Below are 25,424 nucleotides of genomic sequence, written 5' to 3'. Positions count from 1 at the left end.
TCATATAGAAAGTTTTCACACGAAATGCACCGTTTAGCAGTTTAAAAAACGTGCCATGAGTATCCAAAATTTAATCCGACTTTTGTTAGAGAAAAAAACAGGGCCTTCAGACTTTGGACGACATATATGAACGTATGGGTTCTTTCGAGTAAAGGGGGACTTTGTCAAAGTTGTACAGGATTAGATCTAATCCCATCAATCTAAACTCGATGAAAAACAATAAGGTACGAGGTCATGGGCGGATTTACCCATTAGGCAAGATAGGTCTATCGATCTAGCTATGACTTGTGTCGCCCCACACCCCAAGATCCTTATACCCCTTATAGTAGTCATGGTCTTCAAAATTAGGTATAACAAGGTGTGAATGTCTAACAGATCAGTCCGTCTCATCAGTTATCCAGTTGAACTATAAATACAATATGTGTTGTGTTCAAATGAATGGTCTTATCGAGTGAACATCTTCGTTTTCCTCCCCATCTATATTTTAAAGTTGTGTAGTGGGCTCAAGGGCCAAGGCCTCCTAGCTAGTGTTTGCTAAACAAATATACATGCTTCAATTCTCAACATGTTTATGCTTGGCTAGACAAAAGATAGAAGTCTAAATAAGTTAAAGATAATTAGTTTTTCCAAACTTTTGAGTATTGAATAGATGTTTACACAATATGTTTATGCGTGTATTTTATTTATCTTGTATTTAGTTGGGTTTATTCAATGGATACCCTCTGAAATTTATTTTGTGTTCGCCATTAGCTATATAACAATTAAAGTTTTAAGATTCACGTGTACATCTAAAAGAATTTGAGGGTGCGAGAGGATTGTGAGAGAGCAACAACCGATTATACTTTTCTTATTTACGCATAAGAAGCTTCAAAGAATACATATTTTCTCCCTTGTCATACTTGCTTTGTAGACATAATTTTGGTTGTCTACAGAATATTGTATCTATTTTGTTTCTAGTTGTTTATGACATACCCTCAGGATATATACTTCATCAAATCCAGGATATCTACTTTTCTGAAAAGATATATTACAGCTGAGAATAAGCAAACAAAAAAAAACAGGTCATGGATGACTTAGAACTATTCTCGGACTGCAATGTTTCCAATCTTACAGACCAAATCCAATGCCCTGAGTTTGACATTCACAAAAACAACTACCTTGACCGGATATTATGCAGGAGACAGCATCATGGTAGGGTCAATCCCTTGAACAACTACATGTTAACTATTCACAAATAACTGACCTAATGGCACACTCACTCACACTACTGATCACAGTCACAAAGAGCCTGTACTCCACTGACCTTTGACTCTCTTATGTCCAAGCATTATCCTCTTACCCCACAAATCAATTAAAGCCATGCAACGTACAACAACTTGCATTACTTTAACAGCATATGAACGGAGGCTTTGTTTAGTTGGGGAAAATTTTTAGGTTTGATTTTCACATTGGATATATGAACACACATTTGAAGTATTGAACGTAGTCTAATAACAAAACAAATTACAGATTCCGCCAGAAAATTGCGAGACGAATTTATTAAGCCTAATTAATCCATCATTACCAAATGTTTACTGTAGCACCATATTATCAAATCATGGCACAATTAGGCTTAAAAGATTCGTCTCGCAATTTACACGCAAACTGTATAATTGTTTTTTTCCACATTTAATAATTCATGCATATGTTCAAACATTCGATCTAATGGGTGAATTTTTTTTAACTAAACAGCCCCTAAGGATAGGATTGTCACTAATCCGAACCATTAAATATCTCAAAAAATCTGCCAGGGAGATGTTAACTAATCACTGCATATGTCTGTTGTTTTTTTCCTAGCCTGACAGTGATCCCCATCCTATGAACTGCAGTTTAGAACTGTAGCTAGCATGCATTCCCAATGGATAAGGTTGTCTCCATCTCCCTTTTTTTCTTCTATGAAATAGTGCGACCAAATTGGTCCAACTGCATATTGAAAATGCTATATAAAAGTAAAAATTAATTACACCATCCTAAAAAAAGGAAAACTAAACCGAGCTCTGAGGATTATAAGGTAGGGGTCACTTGTCAATACTGGAGCAGATTGTAGTCCAGAGCCAGTAATATTTATGAATTAATTATAAAAAGATGTGTGTGTATATACAATGATTTAAAATATAAAGATTTATGTGTGTTTCTTAAAATGTATCAGGACGTAGGGATGTTCATATATTTTTTGAAAAATACGCACAAATTCTTATATTTAGTTTGAAACAGAGGGAGTAGATAATAAATTGAAATAATGAATTCAGGGGCAGTGTAAGATTGAAGAATTCTTCAAACTTTCCTAGGTGCAAAGCTCTCTAGCTAGTGGCCTTGTGATTTAACTGGGCTGCAATGATTCATAATCATGGTAAGATGCAGCAAGCAGCATGCTTTATTAGACGTAAAGGTAACACCTCTCAGCTGGTAAAAGCAACCGCGCATACGTCTGAATCTTGTTATGCTCGGCAACACTTTCAGAAACAGTGATTGGAAAAAAACGTATGGTTTGCCTACATTTTGCTTTAAATTAACTTTAAATACTTAGAAATGAATCTCTTAGATTATGCATCTGATCCATTGGATGGAGCTAATAAAGCTCACAGGAGACACATCTGATTGGATTGCTCTTGGCTTTTGTTAGAAATGCGTCACAGCTTTGAAAAAAAATGTTCTGGGTGCCAAAGCTGATCACAACTCACAAGATGCTAATGATGTAGTCAAACTGCAGTTAGCACACATGTAGTTGAGAAGCTGTGGGATCAAATTGGGATACTGTTTGCAGCTTTGCATTATATATGGTCCAAACTAACAAAGCTCTTAGTAGTCTAAATGCCAAACTATGGATGCTTTTCCTTAATTATTAAAGCTTGTATATATATACTAATGAGCTAGCTAGGAAAAGTTAGGCCGATGATGAGCTGCATTTTGGATTATAAGCCACTCCAAGGGGATTTTTAACTGCAGCTATAGCTACTCAAACGGCTATGGCTCGTCACAAAAGGAACTCCATCAAGAGCCCACTTGAAGCCTATACTTCGAAATCCTAGATATATTGTGGGGAACACAAATCGAACATAGCTAGGTTGAATCGTGATGTTAATTTTAATCTAGGTGAAAATATGTATGATCCTATTCACAAAATACAAACACGACTTTCGATTATAATAACTACTTTCCTCAGTCTATATATATATACACTGCTTTTTCAATCCATCCAATCACTGTATTATTTCTCACTAGTAATTTCCATTGCTAGAAGTGATATTTTCCAATCAAGTAAACATAAAAGGTATCGAAGTAATTTCACCTTGACTTGAAACTACGCTAAACAACCTAGAATAATCCATTATATTTATGGACGGAGGGATAGTCACAAACCTATATATATTATCTGAAATTGTATATAAACAATTTTTGAATATTTGTGTTTATTTGTACATATTCACATACAAATAAACTTCATTCAAAATTTTAATATCTAATAAGTTTGAAGTTTGAAACTAATTAAATTAAGTTATTAATGGTTCTGACATTTCAAATTAGTTATTAAACATTTACAGTTGGCTTCTAAATAGCGTATGTATAAATCCATCCTAATATATTTTTTATTAATTCTATTTTCGTTCTATGTACATCTAGAGTTAATAAATAAAATTTATACTTCAATTGGAATCTCAATTTTAACATTATGTGATTTAGTGATTGTGAAATTTGGAAATTTAATAAATATAAAGCTGCACTCATCTTGGAATATTAATTTAGAATTTTAGTATTTTAATTAATTTTAATATACTAATCCTAAAATATAAAATTACCGTTAGCGAGATGTAACTAAAAGACTGACTCATAATTAATACATACATTGTTGTACTGTTTTAATTTCATTTATTATAAAAAATAATTCTTACATTTAGAATTACTCCCTCTGTTTCACAATGTAAGACTTTCTAGCATTACTCATATTTATTTAGATGTTAATGAATTTAGACATATGTATGTGTTTAGATTCATTAATATCTATATTTATGTGGGCAATGCTAGAAAGTCTTACATTGTGAAACGGAGGGAGTAATTAACAAGCCGTACTTGGAATAGACTCAATTTTTCTTCTTTCCAATTTAGTTATTAAGCGGTGCTCGTCTTGGTATCTTCAACACCCTCTGGTGCACCTCCTTATATATCTTATATATACCTCTCTGCAAAAAAAAAGAAGGTTGTAATCATAAAACTATAAGGACTGGCCAATGTTTAGACATACAATGAGGGGAATTACAAGTCCATAAAGTGGTCAACAAATTTCATATTTAAATTCTTTGTAAATGAGGGGAAGAAGGGAATTACAAGTTCACGTAACAAGGAAAATGCAATGATCAAAAAACAAAAGGACGATACGTAGTATCATTTTTTTCCATTTGCTAATTGGAAAGTCTATGTACCAAAATGAAAGATATATAAGTTATTGTACTAAATTGTACTTCACATCACAAGTTCATGTACTAGTAGTGCAATTTGCTCATTATAGTGGCTATAACAAATATCTTCATGACACAAAACAACACCTTTCTGCACTTATGTAGTCTATACATGCAAGCCAGCTCATATTTTGAAAAATTTAACCCGAAGAAAAAAATTTCTTACCCAGTGGATCAAGTTGCAGGAATCTTGTTTTCTCTCCCAATCATCTCAAATTACCCATCACCATACTCAACTGCAACAATAAAAAGTCATTATCATGTAGTGGAGAGATCTTGGCCGCAATAGGTGAATCTAGTAGGCAGGTTAAAAGTCACTAAAGGTAATTAATTAATTTAAGAGAATTAGTTTTCTACACTTGCATGCAAATATGCAAAATTAATTACAAATATGCCATTGCAATAGATGCTCTTTGCCAGATAGAATACCTAGAGACCTATGTTTGTTACCACTAAGAAATATCCACTACTGCTGGAGAAGAGGTCTTTGGAGGGTCGGCCGATTTCCACAATAGTCTCGGTTTCAAAACGAACCGGGACTAAAGTGGCTTATTAGTCCCGGTTTATTACTTCAACGGGACGAAGGGATCTTTAGTCCCGGTTGGTAGCAGGGCATGTCAGACCTCTGTCGGGGGGCTTGGGATCTTTAGTCCCGGTTCGTGTTACCAACCGGGACTAAAGATCTTTAGTCCCGGTTGGTAATACAAACCGGGACTAAAGTGATTTGAGATCTTTATGCCCGGTTGGTGTTACCAACCGGGACTAAAGTTGCACAGCTTTATATACCCATTCTTTCTCCTCCAGCCCGAGCCATTGCTTCAAAATTAAGCTTTGAGGGAGGGAGGTGCTGTCAAAATTTTAAGCAAATATTTTTAGTGGTAATATACAAATTTGAGGTCTTCAAAAGGTTAGCAACTTCATCCTACTCTTTGTTTTGCTTAGCATCTACATTTGGAGCTATTTTTTTTACATATTTTTCCCTCTAGAAAATGTGATGGAAGATGATGAGAGAGAAAGTGTGTGTAGGGAATAAAGAAGATTATAAATACTTGTTTGAATAATTACATATAATTTTGTATGAAATTATAAAACTAAGCTAATTTAATATTAAAATAAGAAAAACATATTAAATATTTGTTTATAATGTAATTAAAACATGAAAAATATGTACAATGAATTTAATAATAATGATTAATTGTATGAATAATTATATTCAATTATTGTATTATTATGTAATTACCTTGTAAATCTTGGATTTTGTATAATTACGATTTATATGTATTTCATATAGATGGATCGGCAATGGATGTACGCGGATCGGCGGTCGAAAGAGTTTATTGACGGCATGCATTATTTTTTGGGTGTGGCCAATGATAACAAGCGTAACGGTTTTATAAGCTGTCCATGCGACAAGTGCAAAAACCAGAAGGAGTATTCCACCACACGAACTATTCATGCCCACCTGTTTCAGTGGGGGTTCATGCGTAGCTACAATTGTTGGACCTCGCACGGAGAGGTTGGGGTTGCAATGGAAGAAGATGAAGTAGAAGATGAGAACATTCCGGACTGGGCTCAGTATGGCGGATTTGAAGAAAACACAATGGGCGAGGCTGAGCTGGATGTTGAAGGGAATCACGGTGCTGATGAACTTGGTCAAATATTGCAGGACTTACAGGAGGACTGCAAAAGTGAAAAGGAGATGCAGAAACTGGAGCGCATGTTAGCGGACCACAGAACAATGTTGTACCCAGGTTGCGAGAAGGGCTACAAAAAGTTGAGTACCATCCTAGAATTCTTGCAATGGAAGGCTAAAAATGGTGTGAGTGACAAGGCATTCGGCGAGTTATTGAAACTCGTAAAGAACATTCTTCCGGAGGGGAACGAATTGCCCGAAAGTACGTACGAAGCTAAGAAGACAGTCTACCCTCTAGGTCTGGAAGTACAGAAGATTCACGCGTGTCCGAACGACTGTATCCTGTATCACGGTGAGTACGAAAACCTGGAAGCATGCCCTGTTTGCAAAGCACTACGATACAAGATAAGACGAGATGATCCAGGTGAAGTTGACGGACAGCCTTTGAAGAAGAGAATTCCTGCTAAGGTGATGTGGTATTTCCCTATAATACCAAGGCTGAAGCGGTTTTTCAGGAACAAATCTCATGCTAGAATGATGCGGTGGCACGCAGAAGAACGTAAACAGGATGGGTTGCGGAGACACCCCGCTGACGGGTCGCAGTGGCGAAATATCGACAGAACATTTAAAGACTTCGGCGAGGATGCACGAAACGTGAGGTTCGGTTAAAGCACGGATGGAATGAATCCGTTTGGAGAGATGAGCAGTGGCCATAGCACCTGGCCAGTCACCATGTGCATCTACAATCTTCCCCCTTGGCTATGCATGAAGCGGAAGTACATCATGATGCCGATTATTATTCAAGGCCCGAAGCAACCTGGTAACGACATTGATGTGTACCTAAGACCATTGGTTGAAGATCTGAAAGTGCTGTGGAGGAAAGAGGGCATCCCCGTGTGGGATGAGGACAAGCAGGAGCAATTTAACCTACGAGCGTTGCTATTCGTTACAATTAACGATTGGCCTGCACTTAGTAACCTATCCGGACAATCAAACAAGGGGTACAATGCTTGCACTCACTGTTTGGATAAAACTGAAAGTACTTATCTGAAGCATTGCAGGAAGGTTGTGTACATGGGCCATCGTCGATTCCTTGCTGCAAACCACCCTGTACGGAAAAAAGGCAAGCACTTCGAACATAAGGCAGACCATCGTACTAAGCCTAAACATCGCAACGGGAAAGCAGTGTTCGAAATGGTGAAGGATCTGAAAGTAGTATTTGGAAAGGGGTCTGGCAGCCAACCTATAGAGAGCGAAGATGGTCACGTGGCGATGTGGAAGAAAAACTCTATTTTTTGGGAGCTACCCTATTGGGAGGTCTTGGACGTTCGCCGCGCAATCGACGTGATGCACCTCACTAAGAACCTTTGCGTAAACCTGCTGGGCTTCTTAGGTGTATATGGGAAGTCCAAAGATACACTCGAAGCACGCAATTATCTCAAGCATATGGAACAACGCGAGGGCCTTCATCCGGAACCGAACGAGAAAGGAAGCTATTACTTAAGTCCGGCGAGCTACACCCTAAGCAAGAAAGAGAAGGAGAGTATGTTTCAATGCCTAGAGAGCATCAAGGTACCGTCCGGATACTCCTCGAATGTAAAGAGAATAATAAGCACGAAGGATAAAAAGTTCACAAACCTAAAGTCTCATGACTGTCACGTGCTTATGACACAACTGCTTCCTGTTATAATTCGTGGTATCCTTCCTGATAATGTGCGGGCAACAATAACGAAGCCTTGTGCTTTCATGAACGCAATTTCACAGAAAGTCATCGATCCAGAAAGTTTAGCTGCCCTTCAGCATGACGTGGTGCAATGCCTTGTCAGCTTTGAGTTGATCTTTCCACCGTCATTCTTCAATATAATGACGCATCTTCTGTGCCACCTTGTAAAAGAGATCGGTATTCTCGGTCCTGTGTACCTACACAACATGTTTCCTTTCGAGAGGTACATGGGCGTTCTAAAGAAGTACGTTCGTAACCGTTCTCGTCCGGAAGCAAGCATCGCGAAGGGGTATGGAACAGAGGAGGTCATTGAGTTCTGCGTAGATTTTATTGAAGACCTCGAGCCAATCGGGGTACCCGAATCAATCCATGAGGGGAGACTACGGGGAAAGGGCACACTTGGAAGGAGAGCAATTATGACTGTAGACAACGATTTATTCCGTAAAGCACATTTCACGGTTTTACAACAATCTTCGTTGGTTGCTCCTTACATCGATGAGCACCTTGCGATTGTTCACTCAGAAAACAGTGGCAAGTCCGATGCCTGGATTACACGCCATCATATTGATACTTTCCCCGCTTGGCTGCGAGAACACCTCCTGGGTAACGAGACGATTGACCGACAACTAGCCTTCTTGGCTAGGGGACCCTCCGGCTCGGTAACTACATTCCAAGGTTATGAAATCAATGGATACACTTTTACACGAGAGCCTAAGACAAAAAGAGCACGAACCAGAACAATGGTGTTCGTATCGATGCCATAGGACACGATGGTCCAACTAGCACGTATTACGGTGTCATCGACAACATTTGGGAACAAGAGTATGGACCCCTGAAGGTCCCTCTGTTTCGGTGCCAATGGGTTAGGCTGACTGGTGGAGGCGTAACGATTGATGACAGCGGGATGACAACGGTTGACCTAAACAAGGTAGGATACTCAGATGAACCATTCGTTCTAGCCAATGATGTAACGCAAGTTTTTTACGCGAAGGACATGGATAGCAAACCAAAGAAGGGGAAAGGGCTCGATGAGCCAAGACGCCATGTTGTTCTCCCAGGCAAGAGGAAAATCGTTGGAGTCGAGGATAAGACTGACGAAAATTACGATCCGTTTGAGGGGCAACCTCCGTTTGCAGTGACGGTTGACCCGAGCATCATACTATCAAAGGAGGACACGCCGTACTCATGCAACGATCATAGCGAAGGAACAATAGTGAGGAGAAAGTACGTGAGGAAGACAGTGACCTAGGTTGTTTGATGGAAGATGTAAATTATTTGTATTATATTGAAGGTCGAACAATTTGGATCAATATATTATTCTCAACTGCTTAATTTGTAATGTATTACTATTTTTCAACCATATGATATTTATAAATGGTTACTTCCATTTATTTACACTTTGAATACAATTAATTAGGCAATATGTTATTTATAACTGATTATTGGTATTTATTTCCACTTTGAAAACAATTAAGTAGGCCATATCTTCATTATAAATGATAATTTCTATTTATTTACACTTTGAATATAATTAAATTGGCCTTATGTTAATTATAAATGATTATTTCTATTTATTTATACTTTGAGACCATTTACTTAGGCATATCCTGTTTATTTCTATTTATTAAAATTTTGAAAACATTTAATTCGGCCATACATAAATTACGTACGATTTTGGTATTTATTTGGACTTTGAAACCATATAAATCGGCCATGTGCTAATTATATTGGATTTATTGGTATTTATTTTGACTTGTAAGACAATTTAAGAAGGCCATAAATCGGTTCTGTGTACTCATCTTTAGTCCCGGTTATTAACAGTATCCGGGACCAATACAAATTTTGGAATAGCGGGAAAACATCTTTTGTCCCGGTTCGTGGCTTCCACCGGGACTAAAGATATCTTTAGTCCCGGTTGGTAGTAACAACCGGGAGTAAACATTTGTTCTTTACTCCCAGTTGTTACTACCAACCGGGACTAAAGATATCTTTAGTCCCGGTTGAAGTCACGAACCGGGACAAAAGATTACCGGGTATAAATATCCACTGCATCGGCTTCCCCGCGCCACACTTAGACTTCTCCACGATCAATATCCTTCCTCCCGCGCCATTACCGCCCCAGACGTCGCCGCCGCCTCCGCCGTCGTCGTCGTCGTGCTCGCCGCGCTCATCCGCCCTCGCGAACGCCACCGGCAGCGTTGCCTCCCTCAAGGTGAGGGGCGCAAATCTTGCGCCTCCGATCTCGCATTCTCTCTCTCGATCGATCGATCTTGACACGCGCCGGCCGACCGGACCTCGCCGCCATCGTCGTCGCCGACTCCACCGCCGGCCGCCGCCACCGTGCGCCGACACCACCGCCGCCGTGCGCCGACTCCACCTCCACCGCCGCTGCCGCCGTCGCGCGCCGATTCCACCTCCGCCGCCGCCAGCGCCGCGCGCCAACTCCACCTCCACCTCCACCGCCGCCGCCCCCGCCACCGCCGCCGCCGCCACGCGCTGACTCCACCGCCGACTCCACGGTGGAACGTTTGAACGAGAACGTTTTAGCGAACGACGACTTAGCGACTTAGCGACTTAGCGAGAACGACGACTTAGCGACTTTGACGGACAACAACTTAGCGACTTAGCGACTTTCACGAACGACGACTTAGCGACTTTGACAGACAACGACTTAGCGACTTAGCGACTTTCACGAATGACGACTTAGCGACTTTCACGAACGACGACTTAGCGACTTAGCGACTTTCACGAACGACGACTTAGCGACTTTGACGGACAACGACTTAGCGACTTAGCGAGTTAATAACTTAGCGAGAACGATGACTTAGCGACTTAACGACTTAACGAGAACAACGACTTAGCGAATTATACATGTATATGCAACTTCTTGAAAGATACGGGACTGAGTATGGAGCAGTTGCTAGAGGACGCACCTATCGAAACGGCTCCGGTCATGTACACGTTTAAACTCGGTGAACCGCTAGTCACGCTTGATAAGATCAGAGAGCTACCTACACAGATGTACCGGTTCCATCAATGGTACATGGACAAATCAGCGATGCGTAGAGAGATGTTCGGAGCTAGGGTGTGAAACTCAGATTATTACCAAGGAGAAGATGTTATTTGGATCCGCTACAAAGAAGTCTTTGACTTATACCACCTGAAGGCCCTCGACGTCTCTATTCTCAACGCGTGGACTTTGTAAGTACTATTTATAGTTCAATTTTGTTCCTCCTTTGAACGTTGCTCACACACATTCCTTTTCCCCGTTGTAGAATGAAGATTCAGTTGTGCCGTAACCACAACAAATTCAATACTGGATTCATGGACCCACGCAAAGTGAACACGCTGATGATACAACAATACGAGAAACAAACCGAGGACAATATCGTCCATTTCCTGGTGCAGCAGCATTATAAGAGGTTCATACTACTTCCCTACAACACATCGTGAGTTCCTACAATCATAATTAACTTCAATTTTGTTCCTTCAATTTTGTTCCTACAAAGTTCCTACAATCATACTATGTATCATGTAATGCAAATTGCAGATTCCATTGGGTCCTTCTTCTTTTCGACCTTGAGAAATCCAAAGTTCATGTCTACGATTCAATGGATAAACCGGAGAAAACTTTCGCAAAGATTTTCGAAGTGATAGATAGGTATTGTCATATATTGCACTGTCATTATGAATCATTGTATAACTACTAGATCTCGGATAATAAATTAATCCTTCCTAACAACTCTAAATAGAGCATGGATTCGGTTCCGTACATTGGTCCGCGGGATCTGGAATGAAAAACTCACCCGGAGGTTCAATTTTCCAGTTAGTACATACTAGCTCCAATTTTGTATTGAATCACTTCTTTGTTCTAAATCAGATATGCATACTAAATCTCTCGTTGTTTATCTTTCAGTGTGCAAAGCAGGAAAAGGGGACTAACTTGTGCGGCTACTACGTATCCCATTACATGCACTGCTTAGCACACCAAATCAGGACTGGCCAGGACCTTGAAGTACGTAAATTTATTCTTCCGTCAATTATTGCTTACTGGTTTCATATATATAATCCCCTTTTTTTTCCAAATAACAGATGATTTACCTGATAGATAACACCACCCACGATGATTTCATAAGGGCTGTGCAAGAACAGATAATGGGATTCATCAACAAGCATATTCTCCATCCCACAGGAGAATTCTATTACGATGGATCGACTATTCATAAAGCCGGTCCTTCTTCTTCCGATGCCACCAAGTTGTAGTAGCAGAAACAAAGATTACAACGTCCGAACGAATTGTAATATATATCTATATATTCATATATGCACACATGCATTTACTTTTGTGTACTTGGTTTGGTAATATATGTGTATATTTACTTACTTGCAAACTCATATTTTGTTAATATATATATGCATATGGCCTCTAATTACTTAAGTGCACACATATTTGTATATACATACATACATACATACATACATACATACATACATACATACATATATATATATATATATATATATATATATATATATATATATATATATATATATATATATATATATATATATATATATATATATATATATATATATTACACACATGCATATATGTGTGCACTATATGTATATCTATACATATATATAATGCATTGCACATATTCATATATATATATATATATATATATATATATATATATATATATATATATATATATATATATATATATATATGTACACCAGGCAGCACAACCAAATTAAAAAAATAAAAGAAAATTCTTTAGAAGATGGCTTTGCCGGCCACGTCGCTCAGCCACCAACCGGGACTAAAGATGGAGATTTACTCCTAGGTATTTGAACCGGGACTAAAGACCGCCATCTTTAGTCCCGGATTCTTCCTTCCGGTTCGCTACCCGGGAGTAAAGGGGGTTGCAAACCGGGAGAGATGAGCACTTCTCCGGTAGTGATCCACTTTACCCTCATCGTTACGTTGAATCACCTTCAATATTACTACATTAATAGAAGAAAGAAAGAAAGTGTGATACATAGAGGTTTAGATTTGGAGTGTACAAGAAAAGAAGATGGTTTTGTGGGATGACCACTTGTAAAAGTTGGTGAGACATAGAGAGTAAAAAGAAGGGCAAAAATGTCAATTGCAACAGAAAACCTAAGACAAAAGAAAACTTCACACACATACACAACATGCTAATTTCTGGCCCAATACAATGGTAGAACTTTTTAACTTGAAATCTTTGTCGTGTTACATTTGCCACAATACAATGGTATTCTTTTGCGACCATATTTTTTAAAATTTACTTAATTAAAATGAACATACATAGTTATACCACTGCAGTAAATATTTTGTCATAGTCCACTATTATGTATGATTGTTGGCAATAATCAGCTCCAAAATCAACATTTTCTAACATATGTTTTACGAAAAAACATTTTCCAAAAAAATTATAAAAAAATACAGATTAGAAAGGTTCAAAATGTGCAGCCAGAATTGATTAGGGTGAAAAAAGGATGAAGGGAAAACTGAGAAAGAGTCACAGCAATGTACACTGAGATGTATATACAGGGAGAAAATTTGCACAATCCCCTTTATAGTTTATAACCTTGAGTTTTGCTCATTCTCTTATATACCTCTAAATTTTAGTTTAGATCCCTTCAATACCCTTTTTATTAGTTGACAGATAAATTCCTATAAAAATAGTCCATTTTACCCATTGGTATAAAGAAACATATAATTTATGGATATATTGTTAGAGTGTATAAAATTTTTACATGGGACTATTATAAGTTTGTTATGCAATATATTATTTACAACAATTTATTTTTATAAAAAATAATATTTATAATTTTTTGGTTATTAATAATTATTATGTAGCAATTTTTTTAGTAGTATCACGAATTCTTATGTTTTTTATGTGTGTGTGTGTGTATATACACACACATATACATATACATACATACATACAAACAATTTTTTTTCTTATACAACAAATCTGTCATACTATAAAAATATGCTACATATACAGTTTTGATAATTAAAAAATAAATAATATTTTTATATCATATCTACAAATAACTTTTTCATAAATAATATCCCATCTAACAAACTCATAAATATACAGTAGCCTTATATAACAAACTTCTACACTAACAATATACTCCATAAATTTATATGTTTCTTCATACCAACGATAAAATAGATTTTTATATGAATTTAACGGTGACTTAATGGTAATCTAACTAAAAGGTATGAAAGTGATCCAAACTAAAATTCTAAGGGTATATAAGAGAATGAGTAAAACATCAAAAGGTATATAAAGAATTGGGTAAAATTTTAGGATACATAAGAAATTTTGTCATACACGAGTGGTTCCATGTCTTCAAATGGACCAGCACCTAGGATTGAACACGTACATGAAGTGACCTGCCAAGCAGGCAAGGGTCGATCAATGGAGAGTTCCAATATCTAAGATCACCTTGGCAGAATTAAAATAGAAGGAAAAGTGGCATAAAGAAACTAGCACGATGACTTGGTTAGATCTTGTGTGTAGTGTGATCTACCGGCAACCTCGATATCGACAACTAGTGGTAGAAGAATAACTGGTGAAGGCGACAATCGGATTAGAACACGTATTGTCATGGACACCAAAAGAAGCTACTGATAGATAATGTAGGGTTATAGGCCTAGCTAGAGATTAATTTGAGGGCATGATACAAATAATCAGCGTTTTGCGTGAGTCTCTATCCATGATACAAATACCAGTAACGGGCACCAACTATATTATACGTACATGATATAGCTTGGTACAGATGGTTGTAATTTGTTATATCTTCTATGTCATCTTGCGATATCGATAAATGTATGTAACATCTTCTATGTCATTTCGATCTCACCTGCCGATGACACACTACAGACATATCATCTCTACAATAAGTTAGCTCATAACACGATATCACTATCTAAAAAAATGATTTTTCACTACGAGAGCCATGGATCTTCGCATAGCTGTGGACAAATTGTATTTTCGACCGTGATGACCCGTCTACATAGTTGTGGACGGGGGTTCCCATGGTCATCCGCCGCTCGCTTAAGCATGCCACCTACGATAATGCCCCACGTGCGATAATATCCCTATTTTCGCAAGCGGACGGTTTAAGTGGGTCATCTGTGACTATTTATTTATGCAAACAACATCTTAAGCGGGTCATCTAAGAAAATGTCCACCTATGAGTATATATACTCTTCTTTCCCGCAAGCCCACCTATAAGTATATATACTCTTCTTCCCCATGAGTTACTCATTTTGCCCAAGTATTCTCTCTCCTAAGACACAAAATATATAGGGAGAGGTTTTGAACTCAAAATCTTTGGTTCTATTTTTAAGCTTTGGATACGATGGATCTATGTATGTTACATGTATATATATACCATGGACATGTCCTATAGTTACAGCTAGCCTATAAAGATCAATTTTTGCAGGCGGACGACTTGTAGACGGCCCATTGCCCCGCAACATACATAGATCAACTACCCATCAATCTAACTGCAAGCTAAAACCAACAAATCACCACGTTGTCTTACTAGCCGTTAAACAACCGAAGCACCATGTCTGGTCATCTGCCTATTGAATGTAGCTCATCCTCGAGCCACCCGACCTAGAGCGTTTAACTCCACCGATCAAGAACATCAATCACCTCCATCTTTAATACATCTTGTATGTCATGTCTGACCATCTCCTTGAAAGCAGCTTATGGAAAAGTCCGAATCACTTGCCCAAAGTGGTCGATACCACCAATTAGATCGTCAATCGCTTATGTGGTCAACAACCCAAGCACCACTTCTGGTCGCCTTCCTATCGAATAGTTCATGCCAACACCCAAAGTGCTTTGAATGCACCCAAAGTGCCATCGTGCTCCAGTTTACGTCAATGTCCCTCCTCCGACATTAGGTGTAGTAGTCGTGATGTGGGGCACCTACATCGCACTTCTACATGGAATCTCCTGTAGACTCTGATATCATTCATACTGATGATGACACTGGTAACATAGTTCAGTTGCAGCCTACATCTCCGAGACAATAATTACATATGTTCCTCCCTGATCTAGCATAGTTACAACGTATTATGGCATTAATGACCTTTACCGGCTAGGTCACTGGCCAGTTGTCCCTTACCTATGCTATAATCGCCATACGATTACAATATGTATGTTTCTATATTTAATATATTTAAGAGAGCCGAGTATAGACTCATACTCCTATAGCTGTAAAAAAATCCTGATTTATAACCGATTACATGCATATATTCAATACAAACGGTAACATATTACTAATGAAAAAAATAAGATAAATCATAGATAAACAGTGTGCTACCATATATTGGGTGGCTTATCCATGTTTATTGCACAGTGAGGTTAATCAATTTGTATATTTTGAATCATAATGCTTGTTGTATTGTACATTGAAAAGTTCCTACATTAGATCAAGTTTTACTACTACTTTCTAATTACTACTACTATTAATTAAGGTATCATGAGCGTGTCATTCGTACATTTGGTGATCGACATGCATGGCGCACTTCATCGGTATTCTAGCCCAGTCCCTATCTTAATCCTCCGTACACCCCTATATCTTGTTAATCAGTTAGCCTGCATTGTCTTGCGTTGAAGCATGATAATTAACAAATCATCAAGGATGTTAATTAACGAAAGGCTAGCTGCCTGCAAGTGGGTTAATTAGCTAGGGTTGGCAGATTAGATCATGCATATCTCCTTCCCCCATGTTCCTATGCGTACGTATTATATATCTTAGCCTCTTACTAACATTTGTATGAACACATATATTATAGTATTATTAGCTAATTAATTTATAACTTTTTAATTCCCATGTGCTTAACTTAATTGCTGCCATCGTTTTGATTAAATTAATCACTACTACCCCCAAGAATCTGGCACGTACCCTCTATCCCATTTTAAACTTAGCCATCATTTTCCGTGCCCAAATTTAATCATCCTTCTTATTTAAATTTTTTTTAAAAAAAAATAAAAACATAAGTTATGTATAAAATATTATTCATGTTTTATCATCTAATAACTATAAAAATATTAATCATAAAAAAATTCAAATAAGACATACGATCGAAGTTGACCACGAAAACTTATGGTTATAATTAAAATGAGGCGGAGGTAGCAGTATTTACTATATAGGCACTAGTATGTGGACATGGAGCATCAAATTAACTATTCAAGTCATACGCAGCCGGCTGCTGTTTGGTTAATTAATTTGCCATCGTACACTGCCACGTACTTTACTATAGTAGCTATAGTCGCTACTACTACGTAGGACTACCACATATACTTAATTAAATTAAGTTGGAAAATCTATATATTTGTTTCATGCGACTGCAAAAACGTATGATCCCACGGTCCTAAAATATAGCATATTCTAGCTAGCATTCAAAATTTATTTTAAAATATCTTCTCCCAACTAATAACGATCATTCTCTATTTACTTTTCTCTAACTTTTTTTTTCATCTCAACCAATCACAACCATTTTTAATTTAAACTCACTTACTTTCCTCCATGTTAAACTTTAAAGTTGTTTATATTTTGGGACAGAGGGAAGTACTCTGTTAGCTAGCCAGCAAAGGCGTGTGTGATGTCACCATTCTTTTCATGACGTAATTGCGTTCGAAGATAAATTGATAAATAAGTATGGTTCATTTGTTGACAACGTATATATAATTAATAAGCAGTGTCTGGTCACGTGAACACGTACTCTAGCCTTGCTCCAAACCTAACTATGTCTTCATTGATTATTTCAAGTTCATGCACAATGCCATTCTAGACCGGATCCCCTTTATACCCATAAAACTAAATGACTAATCATCATCCTAGATCTGCCTAAAAAGCAGGCTGATTAGGTGCAAAAACGTACAAATTAATTAAAGGAGTTGCAGTCAGATGCAGATATAAAAGGAAGAAAGAAAGCCATCACACATGCATGACATTAACCATCATCAGTTCAGTTAGGTTTTGCAGGCCACTACCTCCATTTTTAGTATCTAGAATTGGATGGAACATTTTCTACTACTACAAATCTAGTATTATGAATTTTAACAGAAAACCTATCCAGATTCACAGTGTTAGAAAATATCTCGTCTAGTTATAGATTCTTATGTTCCGGGACAGAGGGAGTAGTATTAATCAGGAGTTCATATCAGCATAAAACACTAGCATTGCTACGTATACCTGTGATGACTACTCAGTCAAAAAAAGAACGAAAAAGAAATTATGTTGTGCTATGAATAACACTGATAGCTCCGTGAAGATAACATGAAAAATAGCCAGGGGGTTGAAAAGTAAGGTAGTGACAACGTCAAGCAATACTAAGAAAGCATTAGATGTAACACTCACCAGATCTGCCACTTCTGTTGTTGCCTCCCTACTTTTCCTCCTCTATCAAAATATCGCACTTGTTGACTAAGAATAAATCACAAAAAAAGAGCAGTTTTTATTATTTTTTTCTTTTGGAAAAATAATGCAGACAAAGTATTGTTTCATGTTAGTAAACTTTTTTTTTTGGACAGGGGAGTAAACATCACCGTGGCAAATATATGTGCATCATAGTACTCCCTTCGTTTCACATTCTATCACATTCTAAGACGTTTTGGTCTCTTCATCCCTCATTTAGATTCATTAACGTTGATATAAATTTAGACACATACGAAGCACATACATGAATCTTTTCAAAACTCCATAACGTCTTTTAATGCGAAACCAAGTATGAGGTAACAGTTTCATGGCTGACCAATCATTCTTTCCCCAGAAAAGTTCATGACAAGCTTCATGCATCATCTGGTACGCTCGGCAACACCACCAAATGAACTTATCAGAGCACCGTCGCGCAAGAACCGGCTTTTTTCAGCTACCAAAAACTGTATTTTCGCTGAAAATTTTTAGTGCCAAACAGTGAGGTCTGAATAGTCTCTCAGACACTTAACCTGGCCCATCCCCAAGAAAACGACGATCAGCGCGTCTTCTCAAGTCTGAACTCCAAAGAAACAGGCAATTAAAGGCACAATAATCTGCCACTTGGGGTTGCAACCAATGGAAGGGATGGTCAGTCAATTATGGGTCTGAGCAAACACTGCTGCTGGATCCTTCCCCCTCTCGTACACTCAGATTCCAAAGATGCCCCTCCTCTCAACACATGAGGTCGTACTCCATAATGTACTGCATTATTGCTGTGCTACTGCAACTGCACCGGCAAACGCAGGTGTCACCTGACGATTCCACAAGTTTTTGCAGCCGTTGGGGAGCTCTAATGAGTCCATGGCCATCGCTTTCGGAGCAAGGACTCTGCATTCTGCAAAAGAAATAGACCGCCACAGTGCTAAAACGTTAGCGATCTGGCTCCGTCCATCTGTGGCACAGCTAGACGGCAGCATGTTTCCCAGTGACCCGGTGGGATGTGAAATGCCACATCTTTCCAATGGTTTCAGTCCCTTTCCAGGTCAGGTGTAGCCATCGTTGATGCATCACATCATCAATGCAGAAATAAACTAGGTCCTGCATCCATCTCCATTTTCACTTCGTTTTCTAGATGCTACTGTACATTATTAGGATCCATGCTCTGCAGTGATCTCTGAAGGATTTTAACACAGAAATGGATGGGGAACGTCTTGCAAATCTTTATTCTGAAAAATCTCAAGGTATCAAATTCTAGCAGGCTATAAAGCATATGGCAAAGCAGAGCTTAAGCAGCAGAATAAGAGAAGTCATCAAGGACGGTACGAAATGCATGATTCTGCTAAGGGGAGAGGGGAGGAAGCTAGCACGGTGGCGTGCCTATCTTGAAAAAGAAAAATCGCTGCCGTACTAGATGTCCGCATCGAACTTGCCACACTGCTTTCAATCGGCATCACCACCCCCACCATATGATATGCACCATCTGTACACGAGTCGCGACACCTAGCACACCAGGAATCAAGGAAGTCATCACTAAACAACATTAACGGAAGCAAGTTATCATTTAATGGTAATCAATCAACCTTGCGCCAAAACCAATAATAGCAAGAGAAACTAATTTCTTTCACAGCAATAAAAATTTGCAGAAAACATATGGTTGAAGAACAGCAGCTAAACAAGTAGTCAAAATTTATGAAAGTTTTTGTACTACTTTATTTCCTGTCTTCGTCATAAAAGTTAAACATGTATCACGATTAGCCTGCCAAATAAACTGTAACAACAGTTATTTTTGTTAGCAAATCAAGGAACAGTCTCCCTGTAATTATGCAAATAACAAGGGAAAATGATGGACATGACCCCATCATTCTTGGGAGCATCATAACAAGTACAAAAAAACAAATATAAGCAACAGTCTGATTATATTGTTCGTCATTATCCTCACCATTGTGCTTTGGACTCAAAGACCTCTCCAACACTATGTTCCCGCTTCCCAACACTTGTCACCCACTTTATTCTTCATGTACTCCATTATCCTCACCATCTATGTTCCTCCAATATCAGTGGGCATGTGCACCTACAAGCAACAAGGAATAACAGAATTATATACTTCCAAAAAGTATGATATTAGTCTGTTGTCTCAAAGGGAAAGTGGATCATGATATATTTACTGCTAACAGTAGAGGATGGTACTAAACAATCTGCTAGAGTGCCCAATAAGCCACACTTCGGTTAATTTGATTTGATGGATTAGTGCTGAAGATTTTTATGGTTTATCTGATTCCAACTTCAATGTAGAGCTGAAGAATTGGATATTTCAGGGGCATGGTAACCATCAGATTGAGGAAGTACACGAAAGAAGCAATGACGAAAGGAACTGCTGACTTGTTACAGCGCAAGGAAGCTGACTAATATAAAATTTTGTCCATTAATAGATATTGAAAACTTCACTGATTCCAATAATTTACTATATGCTTCAAAAGTTTTAACATTAAGCATAGCTTTCTTGTGTGTTATACATGCATCGCCCCTTGCACAACATTCACATTGAACATGATATTGGGAACTCAGTAAGATCAGCTTCCGCAAGGTTCTTGATCAGTGAACTGTGGCACTGTGCAGTGCTCAATCTTTTCTCTTTTGTGAAGATGGTGTTGTATTGAGGCCAACGTTATGAAAGGTTTTCTCAAGGATTACAGATATGCTGGTCAAGGATAGTACACTGTTAGTGATAATTCTCGTGCCAAACAGTAGTTAAACTACCACTTTGCTAACAACAAGATAGGTGTTTCTTTTTGTGGAACAACTCTACCTATGTGCCATAGATTTGTAATGCTATCAGCCTATCATATAGGTCAATCATACCACCTTTAAGTTTTCAGATTCAACTAGGTAGGTTTAAGCCAGAATTTCAAGGATCATAAGTGCTGTATGTGTCTCTGTGTTGGCAACATCGCTAGGGCTGCATTCGTTCCTGCTGCTTCCCAACTCACCCCCCCCCCCCCCTCGTTTTCCACGTGCAAGCTTCCCAAACTACTAAATGGTACGTTTTTTACAAAAAATTTCTATATGAAAATTGCTTTAAAAATCATATTAATCCATTTTCAAAAAAAAGTTAATGCTTAATTAATCATGCAATAATACGTGCTTCGTTTTGCGTGCTGGGGAGGAGGGGTTCCCAACATAGCCTAGAAATGTTTCAATTCAACATGGTAAGTGTTGCAGAACCTAACTTGGGCTTTGCATAGATAATTGTATTAGCATATGCCACTGTTTTCTTTAGATAAATTTTGGTTCCGAAAGATTAAACTAATTCTGAAATATTATCTGTATTATCATTTTATTATATTATTTCTAATATCGATTAATGAGTTAAGAAAGCTTACAATTGGAGCTGCTTAACTGCTTGAGATCTTTCAACAGCAGCAAAAGAGAGTTTATAGAAATCAGTAAGTTCTTGAATTCAAAGAATTTCTTCATCTATTTTACATCTGGGTATATTTGGACTTTTTTAAAATCTACCATTATTGAGATTGGTAACTGACCCAAGAAATTTGATTGTGCTGCAAAGCAACTCGATTAAGCTTCACACATACCATGGTGGTCAATCACTATAATCCCCCATGTTACCTACTGGATTTATCGACCCTATATTTGGCAAACCCCTTTGATCCAACACTAATTTTCTGTATCAGGAGGTAAGATGCCAAGGTGGCAAAGTCGTGTACCACGCACTGAATGTTTGCATACAGATCAGAATCCCTCTGTGGGAATCACCAATTGTTAGCAATTTTCTCTTTAGTAAATTATGAAGTACTGAATACTGAAAAAGGCGCAATTTGCATTTATTTTCTTAACCCATGTTACTTTTTAGCAATATGCAGCCCAAAATAACAAGCTAACATAATCTGAATATCCATAATAATCCCGTACTGGAAAAAAGGAACTTTGTGTAACTTTTTTTTTTCCTAATTTGAAGTCTAAATGCTCACAAGGAAAATCACCCCTAATGATCACGGCGAAACACGCAGCATCTCACGATAAGTAGCATCGAACAACCACACGAAAGAAGCGAACAGGATTTCATCCCCTGAGTCTAATTGTTACAGCATCACTGCAATTTACAACCAGAATGGAGAGTGACATCATGCTAGGTGCGACCAAAGATTTTTTATAAATCAAAGAGATCGCCATCGCCAAATGCTAAAAACCAAGCCACCACGCCAGCGCCGCCAGGCAATCTGCAGCAGTTGGGATTGGGCGTGGCGTGCGTGATGCGAGGTACATCTCGCCGAGGAACAAAACATCCCACAGGGGATGGAGCGAGAGAGGGAGAAGAGATGCGCACCTTGCGAGCCGCGCCGGGTGGGGGCCGAGAAGGAGGAAGAGGGTGAGAGCGAAACCCTAATTTGATGCGCCATTGCCGCCGCGGCCGCGCCCCGCCGCGAGGCGAGGGGAACCAGTAGTCCCCGTACCGTACGCCGGAGGATGGAGGAAGGAGAAGAGTGTGGATGGCTTGCTCGTTGCCCGATGTGGGCCACACGGTGTAGGCCCAAAATGAGGCCCATTCATCCAAGCAACGGGCCCGCGTTTCGTAGGCTCGAGTTTTTAGTTCTGAAAATAAGTCTACTGTAACTCGCTCGATTATAGGTTGAATTTAATTATGGGTCTATTCACTTTGATGGCATTTTCAACCTTACCAAATTTTGGCAAAGTTACCAAAAAAGTAGTTATATTTAGTTTCCTGCCAAATTTTGATAACTATATAAGAAATCATGCCAAAATTTTGGCAAGTTTTTAAATTTTTGGCAACTATACCAAAATTTTGGTAATGCCAAAATTTAGTAAGGTTTTTTTAGCATTAAAGTGAACAGGCCCTATATCTCAACCATAATACCAAATATCTTGAACCCTACAATTTATAAAACCAGTGTAATTCGACTCTCTCGAAAATATTGACGATGGGGCTCATTGACCTGATCCAACCAGTTGAGTCAGCATGCGGAACCCACATGTCAGCCATATCTCTCTTCCTCCTTCCCTCTCCTTTCCTCACACCACTGCACCAGCACTAGTGGGGACGATAGTCGGCGACGGTGCAATCCCCACCGGCATCAACATGTGTGTATAACTTGGCATGAAACTCATGTTGAAAAGTGGTACTGGTAGTCTCTGCTGCCTAGCTGGCTAACTCGCAGAATATGGTGAACGTTTTTAGCTATCTTGAGAAACACAAAGATGCACATACGAATAGACACATGGTATTTCAATTATTGGGCCGGATCTTTTTGTTTGGGCCATATTATCCTATTCTTTCTATAAAGGATAAGTTCACCTTTGTCCCTCAACTTTACACCAAGTCTATTTGACATCCCTTATTCTCAACACTAGAAATCCACCCCTAAACTATACAAACCGTACAATTTATATCCCATAGCAATATAGATGCCTGCTTTCACTGACGTAGCATCCTAATTAGCCAAAAAAAGTATGTGGGGCCCACATGTAAGTGAGAGAAAATAATGTGGGCCCCACATCTCTTTTTTATTTTCTTTCTTCTCTTCTCTCCTTGCTTCTCTTCTCACTTCTCAGGAGGTCGCCGGCGGCAGATGGGGGATAGGCGGCCGGCGAGCCTAGTTGAGCTCGGCCACCACACCCGACGACAATGCACACGTGCTAGTGCGGTGCCCATGTGTTGACGTAAAACACGAGGCCTGGGAGATCTGCTTAACTCCAATGCAGGTCCAAAGCTCGCCCCCGCTGCCGCACCCGATGATGACGACGTGTGCATGTGAGTGTGCTCCACCTCCCGACCAAGCACCCCGCCTCTGCTCATCGTCAGCTATCGGTATCATCTCGCCACCAGCGATGTTGTTTTTTTGTTGTTGGCCATCATCCATGCACCGCTGTCAGAGCCAGCCCCATCGGCGCCACCGGACGCCACACCTCCTCCCGAAGACTGCGTTGCCAAAGCTGCTACCGACCATCGCAGCTGGCTCTGTGGCAGCATCGACTTCACTTCATCATCATTGTCGCTCGCTGGATCTACTCTCCCCCTCTCCGCCGCCGCAGCCGACTCCCGCTGAATCGATTAGTCGCTCGCGTGGATGGGTGGATACTGAATATTGCTAGTGTTTGATGGGAGGTGTGGGAGATAGGTGGGTGAAGTGCGGCAAGATCGCCGGCACGACGCCTTCCTTGGCGAGCGACGGGATCCATGCGGCGGTGGCGGCGAGGAGGAGGGGAGGCCGAGAGGGGACCATTCCACGCTGGCGTAATGCCTTCCTAGGCTAGCGGAGGGATCCATGTGGTAGTGCCTTCCCTAGGCCGTAACGAGATCCATCTGCCGCCGACGATGAGGAGGAGAGGCCGAGTGCCTGAGAAGAGAAGAAAGAAGGGATGTGGAGACCACATTATTTTCTCTCACTTACATGCAGGCCTCGCATATATATTTTTCCTGACTACGATGCCATGTCAGTGAAACCAGACATCTATACTCCTATAGGACCTAAATTGCATGGTTTTGTATAGTTTAGAGATAAAGATTTCTGGTATTAAGGATAAGGGATATTAAACAAACTCGTTGTAAAGTTGAGGGAAAGCAGGTGAACTTATTCCTTTCTATAATTTTATTCGGATGATCCATTCAACCCAGCCCAGAAAGGCCCAACAAACTCTAGGCCGGTCTTAGTCTAGTGGGCCAGTCCCTAGAAGCTTCTCATGTACTGGTCTGCTTGCATTTATTCACCATGAATTTGTTACGAGGTTGTGACGACCTTGCGATGCACATATATGTTGTCTGATATGTTGATGATAATAGGTTATATTATGTTCTTGTTATTATCTGTGAGATCGCCTTCTTAACATAAGTTTAAAGAGGCAGAAATTAGTGATACATCTTATCGATCTGTATCTTAAATGACATCACTGAATTTGTATGGTCATCATGATTTAAACATTAGGTGTGAAATCATGCAGCACGACTTCATCACCACACTTATGTTGATTTGATAATTAAAGGTTATGTAAAATCTTGGACTTGACTTGTTATGGATGCAAATTTCGGGAATACATACCTCTAAATAAACAAACAAAA

At 39.1% G+C, this 25,424-nt stretch overlaps 1 long non-coding RNA gene and 1 pseudogene across 1 annotated transcript; one reads left to right on the top strand and one right to left on the bottom strand.

Moving 5' to 3' along the window:
- The first annotated feature begins 6,021 nt into the window (after positions 1-6,021).
- On the top strand, positions 6,022-9,098 carry LOC136356537 (uncharacterized; annotated as a pseudogene).
- A 10,432-nt stretch (positions 9,099-19,530) lies between these two features.
- On the bottom strand, positions 19,531-22,801 carry LOC9266622 (uncharacterized). The gene is made up of 3 exons (XR_001545922.3): positions 22,677-22,801; positions 20,274-20,405; positions 19,531-19,834 (listed from the first exon to the last, which is right to left on the bottom strand). It is a non-coding gene; the product is annotated as an uncharacterized lncRNA (long non-coding RNA).
- Positions 22,802-25,424: the final 2,623 nt, after the last annotated feature.

Source organism: Oryza sativa, chromosome 5 (assembly GCF_034140825.1).
Source record: "Oryza sativa Japonica Group chromosome 5, ASM3414082v1".
NCBI classification, from domain to species: Eukaryota; Viridiplantae; Streptophyta; class Magnoliopsida; order Poales; family Poaceae; genus Oryza; species Oryza sativa.
The sequence above is the reverse complement of the archived record's forward strand: the minus strand, read 5'-3'. Positions and strand labels throughout refer to the sequence as shown.